Source organism: Carlito syrichta, unplaced genomic scaffold, assembly GCF_000164805.1.
Source record: "Carlito syrichta isolate Samal-C Ts95f unplaced genomic scaffold, Tarsius_syrichta-2.0.1 Scaffold316383, whole genome shotgun sequence".
NCBI classification, from domain to species: domain Eukaryota; kingdom Metazoa; phylum Chordata; class Mammalia; order Primates; family Tarsiidae; genus Carlito; species Carlito syrichta.
The window spans coordinates 1,809,351-1,825,823 of record NW_007260479.1 but is presented as its reverse complement, the minus strand read 5'-3'; positions in this window follow the sequence as shown (position 1 = coordinate 1,825,823).

Here is a 16,473-nt window from a genome sequence, read left to right as displayed (position 1 = left end):
TGCTTTCATAATGTTACTGTTCTCTGACAAGATACCAGATGGTAGAAGAGTTCTGATGGAGAGGTACAAAGAGATTATTTTTGTTTTTATGACTGCTGATACAACATTCTTTCTGCAGCACATGAATAAGGGAATCATTCCAAATTTCACATCTATTTTTGTGTGTGTGTGTGTGTGTTGGAGTCTCACTCTGTCACCCAGACTGGAGTGCAGTGGCCGCTCCCGGCCACCGCAGCCTCAACCTGCTGGACTCCGGCGATCCTTCCGCCTCAGCCTTCCAAGTAGCCGGAATTACAGGCACGCACTACCACACCCAGCTGATTTTTTGATTTATTGTAGAGATGAGGTCTCGCTGCCCAGGCGGGCCTCGAACCCGCAGGCTCAGGCAATCCACTCACCTCAGCCTCTCAAAGGCGTGGGATTAAAGGCTGAGCCACCGAGCCTGGCCACATCTAATTTTAAAAATACATTTTGTGAGGCTATAGATGCCATAGATAGTGATTCCTCTTGTAGATCTGGGCAAACTAAATTGAAAATCTTTGGAAATGATTGACCATTCTAGGTTCCATTAAGAACATTCATAATTTATGAGAGGTGATCAAAATATCAATATTAATAAGAGTTTGAAAGAAGTTTAATCCTGTCCTCATAGATGACTCTGAGGGGTTCAAGACTTTTGTGGAGGATTCATTGCAGATGTGGTGGGAATAGTAAGAGAACAGGAATTAGGACTGGAAATTACTGAATTGCTGCTCTCTCATGATAAAATCTGAATGGATGAGGAATTGCCTCTTATGGATGAAGGAATCTATTCAAGAGAATTCCATCCATGGTGAAGATGCTGTGATTATTTTTTAAATGATATTAAAAGATTTAGAATATTAACTAAACTTAGTTGAAGAGCAATGGAAAAATTGGAGAGGATTCATTCCAATTTTGAAAGAAGTTCTATTGTGAGTAGAATGCTATTAAGCAACACTGAATTCTTTAATTAAAAAAAAGAATCAGCCTGGCTCGGTGGCTCAGCCTGTAATCCCGCGCCTTTGGGAGACTGAGGTGAGTGAATTGCCTGAGCCCGCGGGTTCAAGACCCGCCTGGGCAGCGAGAACTCATCTCTACAATAAATAAAAAAATCAGCTGGGCGTGGTAGCGCATGCCTGTAATTCCGGCTATTCGGAAGGCTGAGGCGGAAGGATCGCCGGAGCCCAGCAGGTCGAGGCTGCGGTGGCCAGGAGCGGCCACTGCACTCCAGTCTGGGCGACCAAGTGAGACTCCAACTCAAAAAAAAAAAAAAAAAAGAATCAAACAATGCAGCAAATGCTATTGTGACTTATTTCAAGAAATTACCACGACTCCAACCTTTATCAACCATTGTCCTGATTAGTGAGCAATCATCAACATCCAAATAAGAAACTTCACTAGTAACAAGTTCACAACTTGCTGAAGACTCAGATAATCACTGGCATTTTTTAATGATACAATATTTGAATTAACATATGTACTGTTGCACACTTAATAGGCTAAAGTGTAGTATAAACTTAACTTTTATATGCACTGGGGAACTAAAAAGGTTGTATGAGTAGCTTTATTGTGATAGTCTGCAGCCAAGTGTGCAATATTTCTAAGGTACGCCTGAAGCTGGAAACTTCAATACTCCAATTTTGATAGTGGGTGAAACAATTAAGCAAAAGATTCAAAAATAACTATGTGTTTAAAAAACATGATAAAGTCCCTAAACCTAAAAGCAACAGAATACACATTCAATCAATAGCAACAGAATACACATTCTTCTCAAGCACACATTGAACAGGCTCTGGAATAGACCATTAAAAAAGCCACAATAAATTAAAAATATATAATTATGCAAAGTATGTTTTCCAACAACAATAGAACTAAATTAGAAATCAATATCATAAAGAAATATGAGAAGTTCAAATATGTGGAAATTAAACAGCACACTTACAAAATTTGTCAAAGAAGAAACCATAAAGAAAAGTAGAAAACACTCTGCGATAAATGAAATGAAAATTCAACATACCAAGACATATGAGACACTGTTAAGCAGTATTTAAATGAAAATATGTGACTTCAAACATCTATATTAAAGAAAAAATTACAAATCCATATCATAAACTAGCAACTCAAAAACTTATTAATATAAGAGTACATTAAACCCAAAACAAAGATAAGAAAGAGAAAAAAAATTAGAGCAAAGCTTAATAAAATAGAGTGAAGACATAAAAAGCAGAGAACAGAAAAATCAATTACACCAAAAGTTGATTTGACAAAACAAAAATAACTGATGATATTTTAACTACATTAGTCAAATAAAAATAAACAAGATTCAAATTTCTAAACTAGAGAATGAAAGCAGAGTCATCATAAAAAGACTGTAAAAAATACTATCAACAACTATGTGCCCTAAAATATACTTATTCTCAACTACATACCCCAGGATTTAAAGTGATGGTTCAAAATACTAAAACTGGCTCAAGAAGAATTAGACATTTAAATAGACATAACAATAAACATATTAAATATAGAATTTAAAAACAAAAGACCTGGCTCATTTAGCTTCTCTAGTGAATTTTATTTAAAAAGTGAAGAATTGATAAAATTTTATAATAAATCCTTCCAAAATATAGATGCAGTGGGAATCCTTTCTAATACATTCTACAAGTCCAGTATTAGCCAGATAACTATGAAAGATGAGACAGTTAAGGACTGTCTAAGCAGATAGAAAGAGAGGGTCTTGAAAAGAAGCAGCACCTGCAAGAATGTCCCTGTACCACCCCTGTTATGTAACTAGCAATTGAAAATGTGGTTAACGTGGTTAAGAAATTCTCTTATGCCAAAATGTTTGCTCAGAAGGGACTCTTACAACTCAGTCGCAGGTGCAACAGCTCAATTAGCTGTCCTTAACTTGACCCAAGCTCATTATAATGTCATTAACCTGATATTTGCATTGTGATTTTGCCTCCCTCCTAGTGGGCTTTTCTGTGGTACTTACGGGTAATAATTAAAATGGATTCACTTTGGACAGGATCACACATGTGCAGTAAAAGCTGGAACCAGGAGGCAGACAAAATAAGGGGATGGCTGACATGCTAGTGAGAAGAATGCCCCTAGAAAGGAGACAGGAAAACTCACAGCACTCCCCAACTTCGGTAACCAATTTTTAGGTCCCCTCTCACTTCTGAGAGCTTTTCTTGCCTTTTAATAAACTCAATCACACTCACTCTTCTGAGTCCACGTCCTCATTCTTCTTGGTACTGAGACAAGAACTTGGAGGTCTGAACTGACAACACAGTTGAAAGTTTCTGCATCATTTCTTAGAGGATCATCAGGATCAACCTCTAAGGATCCGATCATCCTCTAAGGATCATCAGGATCATCCTCTAGGATCATCAGAAAGATGAGTAAAAGTGAGACTCTCTCTTTACTTTCATTTCGAGGCTTCTCCTCCTCAGAATAGCTCTCTCTCACTCAAAACAAAAACCGACCTCTAACAGCCTGTTAAGAGCGAATAGTAAGGTTGCTGGTCTACAAGACGTGGAGGACAGGCTTGCTGGAGAGGACTTGGTCAGTCCCTCATCACCCTCGGGTGTTGGCCCTGTTCCTATCTAGTTTCCCTTCATGGATGACTAGTCTGTAGCATGGGACTGGACTGATGTTTGGGAGTAATTGAAGGTCTCTGGCCAAAGCTACTCCTTGGTGTTATCCAAAGGCTTCCAGGCTAACTGCAGTCCCTAACAGTCTGTTAGGACATCAGCAAAGGACTTCCAGTCTTTCCTAACACATTTTATTTCTTTCAAAATTGCCGTGACTGATAGCCCTTCTTTGTAGTCTGTGGTATGGACATTTTTACAAATTGAAGAGATACTTTTATTAAATGAGTGCCCAGCTTGAGAGATGTGACATAGAGCAATGTTGTTTTTGCCTTTTTCTGAAAACTGGGGGAAGCAAAGAGTTAGAAAGTTGGATCTCATTATGTACCAGGCACTCAGGGACTGGAATGGGAAGTTATTTTCCCCCTAGCATCTCTCCCTCATTACATGTTTTTGCTTGTTTGTTTGTTTGTTTTTTCATGTCAGGAATCACCATGATATTGCTAATGCATCAGTCTAAGAGACCTATCAGGATGTCAAGGGTTAAGACAATACAAGTTTTTTCCCTTTTGGTGTTTTATCAGCTTTATGCCCAAAAGATCAGGTAGCCCATTTGTTTACCCTGCTAAGACCTAAACCTCAATTGTTCTGCCCCATCTGTCAGTGGAAGAACAGTTCATATGACAGGGAAACTGCCATTAAAATGCTCCACCAATTAGCAATGGCGATTTGTCAAAGACAATTGGAGGGAGATTCAGTGGACCCACACATTTTTCTCAGGCACCTTTTATGCTCCCAACTTGAATGGACATACAGAAAAAGAGGGCTTTGCTTGCAAGTCAACTATTCCCATTTTTTGTGGGTGCTGTCATTTGGCCTAAAATAAAGATGAGATATTCAGAGACCCACATAGCACCTACTTACACACCTCTTCATTTAGAAACCCTTGCTCAAATTCAAGTACTCTGATACATCTTCCACACTTCAATTTAGAAAAGAGCATACAGGGAAACTAAACTAAGATCCAGAAGATACAAACGCAGTCAAGGGTGAAGGGCTGGGGTACTATTCAGGTAACACAACTACTCCTGCCAACCTGGTCACTTCTGCCACACATGGATGGAGGTCATGCCTGCATCCATGAGCAAGTGGGGACAGAGAAGTGAGAGGACACTCTCATTCTTTTAATCCTTATTTATTCATGTCTGTTGGAGAAAGGAAAAGCTGAGGGATGCCTTTCTTCCTCTCTCTCCTTCCTTTCAGATGGGAACAAGATATCTGAAATATGTAATCCTCTTGAGTGCATCCTGAAACACTGGGACTTCTTTGTTCCTCTAATCCTGAAGAAAGAACACCTTAAATTCTTCTGCACCCAGGCATGACTGGATTGTAAACTACAAGATGGGGAATCCTGAGCTCCAGAGGGAAGTAAGAATTACAGTGCAATCCTGGAATTAGATCTGTTTGGTAGACTTGAGGGTAAATGGTCTGAAGTCCCCTACATGCAAGCTTTCTTTGCTCTGCAAGAAAACTCAGTTCTTTGCCAATGTTGTAAGATCGACTCAGTCCTTCTGGCAGTCCTATCCAAAGATCGTCCAAAAGGACAGGGGATTCCAACCCTAGAGACACTGCTGGGGAAAGTAATGACCCTGAGGCCATCACACTTGGCCCTTCTTGCCCCCTTATTCATATCTTTCCCATACTTCAAGCCTAACATCTCTAAAAATCCACATTCTAGATGAGTTCCTGCTTTATGCATGCTCCTGCAAGCGATGCCTGATTAATGTGGTCCTAGTAAGGTGCTGGTTCTCTTTTACCTATGGGACACGAGACAAATTAAAGAATATCTTGGTAAATTCTCAGATGACCTAGACAGATATATAGATGCTTTCCAAAACTTAATCCAAGTATATGTGCTTTGCTGAAAGGATATTATGTTAGTCTTAAGTCAAACTTTAACAAACAGGAAAAACAAACAGCCCAGCAGGCAGCAGAGAAGTTTAGAGATGAACTTTGTATCTCATATGGTCCCAAAGAGGAGAGGAGACATATCTTATTGAAAAACTAGCAGTACTGTTGGAAGACCCTGAATGGGACCCCAGTGGTGACCTGGGAAAATGAGGAGAAAAAACTTTCAGCTGTGCATATTAGAGGATTTGAGAAGGATTAGGACAAAACTTCTCAATTGCTCTAAGCTATCTGTATAGACCAGAGAGAAGATGAGAATCCTTCTGCATTTCTGGAAAGGCTAAGAGAGGCTTTAATCAAGCACATCCCCTTTGCTCTCGAGTCAGTTGAAGGATAACTAATCCTGAAAAATAAGTCTATTGCTCAATCAGCCCCCCAAATCAGGAGGAAGCTGCAGAAACACACCATAGACCCAGATAATAAAATACCTTGGAGAATCTCCTGAAGGTGCCACCTCAGTCTTCTACAACAGGAAAAAAGAGGAAACATAGAAAAAAGGCTGAGCTTCTAGTGACTGCTTTACAGACCTGTAAACCCTGGTATTCCAGGGTGCACCTGGTAATTGCTATGGATGCAGTAAGCCAGGGCACTTTAAGAAAGACTGCCCTGCCAGCAGGAGCATTCCTAAGCCACCTTGACTGTTTCAAATCTGCAAGAGAGACCACTGGAAGGTAGGCTGTCCCTGGAGGTGTAAGCCATTGGGTCCACAGCCAATCTTGCAAATGGTCCAGCAGGACTGTTGGGTCCTGGGACTTTCCTCTCTGGCTCCAACGGCTCAGACAACCGTTACCATCTAGGAGCCTGGGATGATGGGAGAAAAATAAGTGTCCTCCTGCATACTGGAGAAGTAATTTCTATTCTCCTCTCCAATTCAGGTCTCCTCTCCTCCCTTAACGCAACTGTAAGGGACTTCTCAGGACAGCCTTGATACTTTTCCTAATCCCTTAGATGTAGCTGGGGAGATCTCTTATTTACTCATGGCTTTCTAATTTTACCCCAAAGACTCAACCTTCTATTAGATAGAGATATTTTAGCACATATGGGAGACATTATCCTCATGGCACGTGGACAACTTCTCTGCCTTCCACTGGTGGAAACAATCCAGAAGTTTGGGTAACTCAGAGAAAGTTTGGTCAGGCTACAATAACCACAGCCATCTACAACCATCTTAGGAATCCTACTTCCTTCCCCAACTAAAAACACTATCTCTAAAATCAGAAGCTGGGAAAGGATTAGAAGCCATCATTACCAATCTGAAGAGACAGAGCCTCCTTAAACCTTGCATCAGACCTTGTTACACTCAAATATTAGGAGTACAAAAACCCAACAGGGAATGGAGACAAGTTCAGGACCTCTGCCTCATTAATGAGGCTGTAGTTCCAATTCATCTGGTAGTTCCTAATCCCTATCCCTATTTATACAAATACCTGAAGGAGCCAAATAGTTCATGGTCCTGAACCTAAAGAATGCTTTGTTTTGTATTCCATTGCACCCTGATTCTCAATACCTGTTTGCATTTGAAGATCCTTCTAATCAAGCCACCCAATTAACCTTGCCAGTTCCACCTGTTTGGGCAGGCATTATAACAAGACCTCTCTGAGTTCTCCCACCCTCAAGTCAAAGTTCTGTAATATGCAGATGATATCCTTCTGTGTGCCCCAGCTGAGAAAATCTCTCAGGAAGGTAGTAAAACTCTTCTTAATTTTCTGACTGACAGAGAATAAAAAGTTTCAAAATTGAAGGCTCAACTCTGTCAAATCTCAGTGAGATACCTAGGCCTTGTCTTATCAGAAGGAACCAGGACACCAGACAAGGAAAGAATCAAGCCTCCGGGCTTGGTGGCTCAGACTGTAATCCTGCGCCTTTGGGAGGCTGAGATGAGTGGATTGCCTGAGCCTACGGGTTCGAGACCCGCCTGGGCAGCAAGACCTCATCTCTACAATAAATGAAAAAAAATCAGCCGGGCGTGGCAGCGCATGCCTGTAATTCCTGCTACTCGGAAGGCTGAGGCGGAAGGATCGCTGGAGCCCAGCAGGCGAGACTGCGGTGGCCGGGAGCAGCCACTGCACTCCAGTCTGGGCGACAGAGTGAGACTCCAACTCAAAAAAAAAAAAAAAAATCAAGCCTATCACCTACCTCCTTTTCTGAAATTCCTCCTCTTCTTAAACAATTGAGGAGATGCCCAGGCAACAGGATTCTACAGGTTACGGACACCTGGGTATGGGGAAATAGCCTGCCCCTTATATCATTTGGTGAAGGAAACCCAAGCAGCTGGGACTCATACCCTCATCTGGGAACTGAAGGCTAAAAAGGTCCTTAACCAATTAAAACAAGCCTTGCTTGAGCCCTCAATCTTCCCATAAGAAAGACATAATCTTTATGTATCAGAAAGAAGAGGAATGACTCTGGGATTTCTAACCCAGACCCAAGGGCCGGCCCAAAAACCTATAGGATACTTAAGCAAAAAAAAAAAAAAAAAAAAAAAAAAACACTTGATTTGTTTGCTGAAAGATGGCCAGCCTGCCTCTGAGTGGTGGCAGCAGTACCTTTGCTGGTACCAGAAACTACTAAACTAACAATGGGCAAAGATCTACTGTTTATACACCACACAATGTGGCAGGATTGGTTCTACCAAAGGGAGCCTCTGGTTAACTGATAGTCGTCTCCTCAAATATCAGTCTTTATTATTAGAAGAATCTGCAGTCCAGTTAAAAACATATTTCTCTCCGAACCCAGAGAGGTTGGGGAACCCGAACATGATTGTGAGCAGGTGGTAATACAAACTTATGTAGTCAGAGAAGATTTAAAGGAAACCTACTTAGAAACCCCACACTGGATTCTTTTTACCAATGGGAGTTCTTTTGTAGAGCAGGGAATCTGCAAAGTAGGATATGCAGTCACTCTCATGGCATTGTTGAGAGTGCACCTCTTTCCTCAAACACAAGTGCTCAACTAGCTGAAGTAATTGCCCTTACAAGAGTACTCGAATTAAAGAAAAAAAACAGTTAACGTGTATAATGAATCTAAATATGCTTTCTTAGTTCTTCATGCCTACGCCACTATTTAGAAACATAGACATTTTCTCACACTAATGGATCTCCAATTAAATAGCGTCAGTAGATTGACAGACTATTGTCCTTAGTATTCCTTCCTTGGGAAGTGGTGATAATACACTGTAAAGGCCATCAGAAGGGAACAGATGAAATATCTGAAGAAAATAGACTATTAGGTCAAGCAGCCAAATCAGCTTCAAGAAGATTCCGATTTTTGATACACTTGGGACCCCACTAATTTGCAAAGGGCCCATAAGAGAAACAAACCCCCAATATTCTCCTGCAAAGATAGAATGGGCTACTTCACAGAGCTATGCCTTTCAATCCCCATGATGGTTGCAATCAGAGGACAACAAATTCCATTTGCCATCCTCTTGCCAATGGAAGGTTCTTAAAATCCTCCATCAAACTTTTAACCTTGAAAGAGACAAAACCTTCCAAATAACCTCAAGACTGTTTTCAGGGGGAAAAAAAGTCTGCAAAAGACAATTAAGCAAGTTGTTAATGTTTGTGAAATTTGCCTTAAAAACCACCCCCTCAAAAGGTAAATTATTCCCTCTAAAACACAAAGAGTGGAAAGACACCCGGGAGAGGATTAGAGATAGACTTCACACATATGCCTAAAACAAGAGGCATCCAATATCTTTTAGTATGGGTAGATACCTTTACTAACAGGGTACAAGCATTCCCATGCCAAATAGTGCTAAAAGACTTCAAAGTGCTAAAAGTATTGCTTAAGAAATAATTCCTCACTTTGGACTTTCTAAATACCTCCAGAGTGATAATGCCCCCTCATTCAAAGCAGCTGTCACACAAGGAATCTCAAAGGCATTGGATATGTGGTATCATCTTCATTGTGCCTGGAGGCCACAGTTCTCAGGAAAGGTAGAAAAGATGAATGATCTCATCAAAAGACATCTCAAAAAGCTGTCACAAGACACATGTCCCCTGGACCACTCTTCTACCCATTACCCTACTGTATATCAGAAGCACGCTATCAAAACTGGGGCTAAGTCTTTTTGAAATGTTATATGAGAGGTCTTTCTTAATCAATGATCTTTTGCTAGACCAAGAAACCTAACTTAACTAAACATGTTACTTCCTTGACTCATTTCCAACCAGAGGTAAAGCGCCTATCAGAAATACAACTCTGAGAACCAGGGCCAACCCTGTTAAAGAGTACCAAGTCTTCTGGTACTGATGAAGGCTTTTCTCTCCTTCTTTAGACCTGGATTGGGAAGGATGCTACACTGTCCTTCTCTCCATCCCTTCAGCAATGAAGGCTGCTGGAAGAGACTCATGAATTCACTGCACAAGAGTGAAACCTTGGAATCCTGAAGAAGTCTCCTCTACCAACTCAGAGGGACCTTTCAGTTATCAATGTGAGGAAATTGGAGATCCAAAACTAAGGATCACAAAAGATAAATGCTTATAATTAATTTTCATGACTTTCTTCTATTTTCTCATCCCATCTAAATCCTCCCCCCCACCACTCAACAAAAAATATTGCAACTCTTTTTTGAGGCATATCTACAAGGAGACTTTGCCACGGAGTTCAATTTTTTAACTTAATAAACTCACTAGAAGAGGTCAAACATTAGTTAGGATCAGACCTTCCATCAACCTATTCAGAGCTAGAACTCACACTCTCAGATTCATCATACTGAAAATCCAAGTTACAACTCTTTAATTTTGACTTCCTTACAATATGGAATATTTATTTATTATGCTGTTACCCATGTTTGCTGTTTTGGTGTTTATCTTAATCTGTATTGGTAAGTGTTGTCAAGGACCCTCCAAACTTCAATACCCATGCGGTTGTCATCTTCCTTAAATATTTATCTTTCTTATAAGATTCAGCAACTATAACAACAATATTAATTAAAACTAATATTTGTTGCTTTTCTTTATACATTATGAATTACTTTTTATAGGAGTGTTTATTACTATAAGTAGAATAGGAAATGGAAATTTCTTAACTTAGCTATCCCAGGCTATAGCAAAAGAACAAAATCTTAGTAACTGCTGGATATGCCATGAATATCCTGAAATAATGACTTCCTTCCTGTATAAATTTAAACTTATAACAACCTGTGAACTTTACCACCCCTGCAAGCATGCACCCCAGATTCCAAGGTAGCAATAGTGCTTCTGACGTCTTTTCATTTTAATTCCTTTCATTTATACAGTTTATAAAAAATCAACTGGGGGTACAAGACCTCGAGATGACTATATACACCCACTCTGGAAAGTGGTAAATTACAACTGTGATAAAGAATTTAACTTTACTATAACTACATGCACCACTGGGACTACATACTGTACCTCCAGCACATTTACCAAAAATGATTCAATAATCCAGATGCAATTAACAGATACCACTTTCCCCAATGTTTCTGACCTTTCTCTGAAAACATAATAGTAATTCCAGAAATCCAACCATTTAGGCTACTACTCTGACACAAAGATAAAGGATCTACTCATCTCAACGAAGGAAATTTCCCCAATATTACTCAACATCCTGTATTTCCTCATGGAAACAAGCCACATGGATCAACACAGGTCATGTGGCAGGATCTTTTACTTATTTTTGTTACCCTTCCCAAGCTTTTGTTTATCTAATATTTAATGGAACTAGAGGTTTTAAAACTTGTCAAGGCAGAGATATTAGGACAGTTAGTGCCTATATCCAATATATATGGGCAGATTCAATTGATGGCATCTTAACCAACCACTTTGCTTTACAAAAAGCAAAAGGATGGGCTAGTGCTTCTTGGAGCACTTTAGGAACTGGATCATCTGTTCCATACAGTTCACTGAATAAAACCTACAAAAATGGGCAAACTTACCAAACAGCACCACTATTTTTTGCACATCCCAAGGACTATGGTTCATTTGTGGAAACCCACAACAAATTTTATGAGCCTTAAAATGCATAGACAGCACAGCAGTTTGGGAAATGTGCTCACTAGGATGGATGTTAACCCCTGAAAGTTATCTCCCAATATATCAGGGATCTGCTTCCCATAATCCCCTGCTTTCAAGAGCAAACCAGAAAAAACAGGAAGCAGGTTTTATTGTCTTGGGGGTAATAATAGCAGTTACATCAATAGGCGACCTAGTGGGAGGAAGACTCTATAATGCCTATGCAATCCAGAATGCATCAAGTTTAATTGAACAAAATACCGAAGATACAAGTCAAGGTCTTAAGGTCTTCCAAACTTCATTAAATTAACTGACCAATCAAGTAATAGACCATCAAATAGTCTTAGAAGAGAAAGGTAAGTATGTGCTAGAGTGAATACTTCTTGTTTTTTGTTCATGCCTCAAGAGAAGTTGAATTTAGAGTTAATCAGCTGCTTCATAGAGCTAAATTGCTGAGGAATACTGAGACTAACTTAGCTTAAGATATATGGAACACCATTAAAGGATACCTCCCTTCGATGACATGTTCCTCCCTTTATTAGGGCCCTTGATAATAACTTTTCAAGCACAGCTTTTTGGACCCTGTATATTAATCCTTCTTGTAAAATGTGTTTCTTCTCATCTAGAGTTCATCAAAGCTCAAGTGGTGATGCAGATGGAACCCTGCATGAAAGAACCTCTCTTCCAAGGCCCATTAGACTATTCTCTGGAGGACCACTGACTGCCACATAAACAATAACCCTTCATAACTTTAAGAAGCCAAAGCAGTCATCACCCCTCCTCTCTAAGGTCAGTTAGAGATACCACTCCAGAGCGGGGAATGAGGGAGGAGAGAGTTAGAAGCTGACTAGGCCAATCGATAGAAAGGAAGGTCTAGAGAAGAAGTGACACATGCAGGAATGCCCCTGCACTGCCCCTGCTATGTAACTAACAATTGAAAATGTGGTTAATGCAGTTAAGAACATCCTCCCATGCCAGGATGTTTGTTCAAATGGGACTTTTGCAACTCAGAAGCAGGTGCAACAACTTAATTAGATGTCCTTACCTTGGCCAAATATATAGAATGCCTCTGCTTTTACCATCGCTAGACAAAATTGTACTGAAGATACTGGCCAGGGCAATTCAGTAAGTACATAAATTAAAAGACATCTAGTTTAAAAAGTAGTAAAATAACCGTGTTTGCAGATGACATCATCTTGCATATTGAAAATGCTGAGAAATCCACTAAAATACAGCTAGAACTAATATATGAGTTTTGTAAGAATTCATAATGTATGATCAATATAAATAAGCCAATTGTATTGAGCTATAAATAATGAACTCTCTGAAAAAAATTAAAAATTTCATTTTTAATAGCATGGCAAAGAATAAAACAACTAGAGATACAGTTAACCAAGGAAGTGCAAAACTATACTCTGAAAAATATAAAACGTTATGAAAAGAAATTAAAAACATATGAGCCATCAGATTTATGTAAATTAAAACCACAATGAGATACCATCTCACACTCACTAAGATGATTATCATCAGAAGGAAAGATAATAACTGTTGCTGAGGAAGTGGAGAAATTGAAACACTATACACTATTGGTGGGAAAACCTGATGATACAGCCACTTTGTGGGGGAGGGAATGGGTAATAGCTCAAAAGGCTAAATATGATGTTATTACTCCATCCTCTTTGGGTTTGATTAATTTTCAGTAGCAGCTCATAGAACTCAGGGAAACAGGTATGAAACATGTATAGAAGATATCACAAAGGATACAGATGAAGAGACTCATAGGCTGAGGCATGGGAGGGTTCTGAGCTCAGGAACTTCTGTTCCTCTAAACTTGTGGTATGCCACCCCCCAGGCACTTGGATTAGTTCTTCTTCGCCATCCCTTTAGCTTTCCCGTGTCCAGCTCTCCAGAAGCTCTCTGAACTCAGTCTTCTTTTTATGGAAACTCTATGGTATTAGCATTCTCCCCCTCCCCCCCAATTATAGGATCAGGACACTCCCTGGAAAGGGGCTTAAGACACAATTTCAAAGAAGGAAGATTAGATTCCTGCCTTGGGGCAGGTGAAAGGAGGACAAGAGAAGGTTGAAGAGAGGTTTGTTTCTAAGGCCTGGCCCTGAGGCCTGAGTGTTCAATACTGTAACAAGACTCCACCAAGGACTAAGGAGATTATGAACCAGGAACTGTGGGGGGAAATCGTTATCTATAGCAAAACACCACAATCTCTCCAAAGCCTTTGATACCAACATTCTCTGTGTTTTATTTGTTTGTTTTGTTTTATTATTGACCTATAATAGTTATAAATAATTATGGAGTAATTGTGATATTTTGATACATGCATTCATTGTGTAATGATCAAATCAAGGTATTTAGCATATACATAACCCTAAATATTTATCACCTCTTTGTAATGAGAGCATTAAAACAAACAAACAAAAAACCCCTCTCTTCTAGGTATTTTGAAATATATAATGCCATGCAATTCTGAGAAACAATATTGGTAACTCCAATCAGTCAACTATGCAATAGAACACCAGAATTTATTTCTCATATCTAATTGTAACTTTGCACCTGTTGACCATTATATTCTCTTTCACCATACCCTTCTCGGGGTGGCTTGGATAATGATATTAGCTGGGATCTGGGATCAGCCTTTCTCAAAAGCTGAGGTATTATATTAGATGTAATGGGCTATATTAGTTGACCTCTGGCAGGAAGGTAGCAAGAGAAAGCCAGCGTCAGTGGTGACTGTGGGCTTTCTGATTGACTTGTGTTCCCCCACACGAAGTACCCTGCTGATCTATCACTGTGCCAGGCCTGTGGGATTACCCATGATGTTTGTCTGTCTTGAGCCTTTGAGCTTTGAGGAGGAGGGAGTCACTCAAGCTTCCTACCTTTGTGCATTATTGGCTACCCTTGTGGGTATCTGGTAGGAGGTCCTGGCCACTGGGGTAAAGTTGCTGTGTCATGTAGAGGTCACACAAATGAGTTTACATGGAGAATGAAAGGTTGCTAATAGTAATGAATCCAACCGAGTTCTCCAACCTTCACCTCAGGATGCCTGCAGAAAACTACTTTTTAGAGTCTGTGTATGAATGACATCACACAGTATTTGTTATTCTGTGCCAGGCTTATTTCACTTAACATAATGTGCTCCTGGTTTATTCATGCTGCTGCAAATGCCAGGATTTCATTCATTTTTATGGTTGGATAGGATTTCATTGTGTACACATACCAACTTTTCTTTATTCATTCTTCTGTTAATAGATGCTGAAGTTGAGTCCATATCTTGGCTATTGTGCATAGTCTTACAATAAACATAATTGTGAAAATATCTCTTCCACATGTCGATTTTATTTTCTTTGGTTATGCACCAGTAGTAGAACTGTTGGATCATATAGTCACTTCTATTTTTAATTTTTGGGCAATCTTTATACTGTTTTTGACAATAGCTATAGTAGTTTACATTTTTTTTACAATCAGTGAGTGATTAGTGAGTCCCAATTTACCATATCCTCTCTAACACGTCTTATTTTTTTCATAGTAGCAGCTTTGATTTGCATTAATCTGATAAGTGATGTTGAGCTTCATATGTGTGTGTATACATATGTATGATATATATATATATATATATATATATATATATATAGTATATGTATCTTTTGACCATTTGTATGTCTTTTTGAGAAAAGTCTATTTGAGTCTTTTGCCTATTTTAAAAATTGGGTTATTTGCTATGTTGTCATGGTTGAGTTGTTTTTGTTGCTTATATATTTGGAATATTAACCAATATCTTATGTATAATTTGCAAATATTTTCTCCTATCCTGTAGGCTGTATTTTTTCTCTGTTGATTATTTCATTTTCTTTGCAGATGTTCTTTAGTATGATATAATCTTGCCTGTCTGTATTTGCTTTTGTTTCCCCTACTTTTGAAGTTATATTCAAAATAATCTTTGACTAGACCACCTTCATAGAGCATTTCCATGTTTTTGGCTAATAGTTTTATAGTTTTGAGACTTATATTTAAATCTTTGCTTTTTTATTTTTGTATATGGTGAGAAACACGGGTCACATTTCATGCATGTGGACATTTAATTTTTCCAGCACCATCTATTGAAGAGGCTGCTTTTCCCCATTGTGTGTATTTGAAAACCTTGTCTAAAATCAGTTGTCTGTTAATATGTATTTCGGGATTCTCTATTATGTTCCATTGGTCTTTTTTGTTTTTAATATCTTTATACTAGTTTTGGTTATGGTAACTTTGTAGTACATTTTAAAGTCAGGTGGTGTAATGCCCCCAGCTTTGTTCTTATTGCTCAAGATTGTTCGATCTATTTGGGCACTTTTCTAGTTCCATATGGATTTTAGTAAGTTTGTTTGTTGTTGTTGTTTTGTTTTGCTTTCTATTTCTATGAAGAATGTCATGGATATTTTGATAGGTGCTGCATTATATCTGGAGCTCACGTTGTTGAAAATTTTTGATATGAGTGGAATCATACAGTATTTATAGAGGTTATTCCATGTTGTATTATATGGCACACCTTTCTTTCTATTTAAATTGAATAATATTTCCTTGTATATATACCAGTATTCTTTATCCATTCATCCATACGTGGACATTTAGGTTGTTTCCATATCTTTATTGGGAATAAGGCTGCAATAAACAGTGAGTACAGATATCTGTCTAAGATTCTGATTCTTTTTTCAATTCAATTGCACTAATACTCCGAAGTGAGATGAATTCGTTCTATTTTTAATTTTTTAGGAATCTCCATACTATTTTTCTTTTTTTTGACCTCTGAATTTTTCATTAGCTTCCTGCTTCCCCGAAGGGCACCCTGCTCCCGCCTCCTCAACACTGCATAACTTTGGTGACATTGGTCTCAGACACCAATTTGCCATCCACTCTCCTGCGGGTGG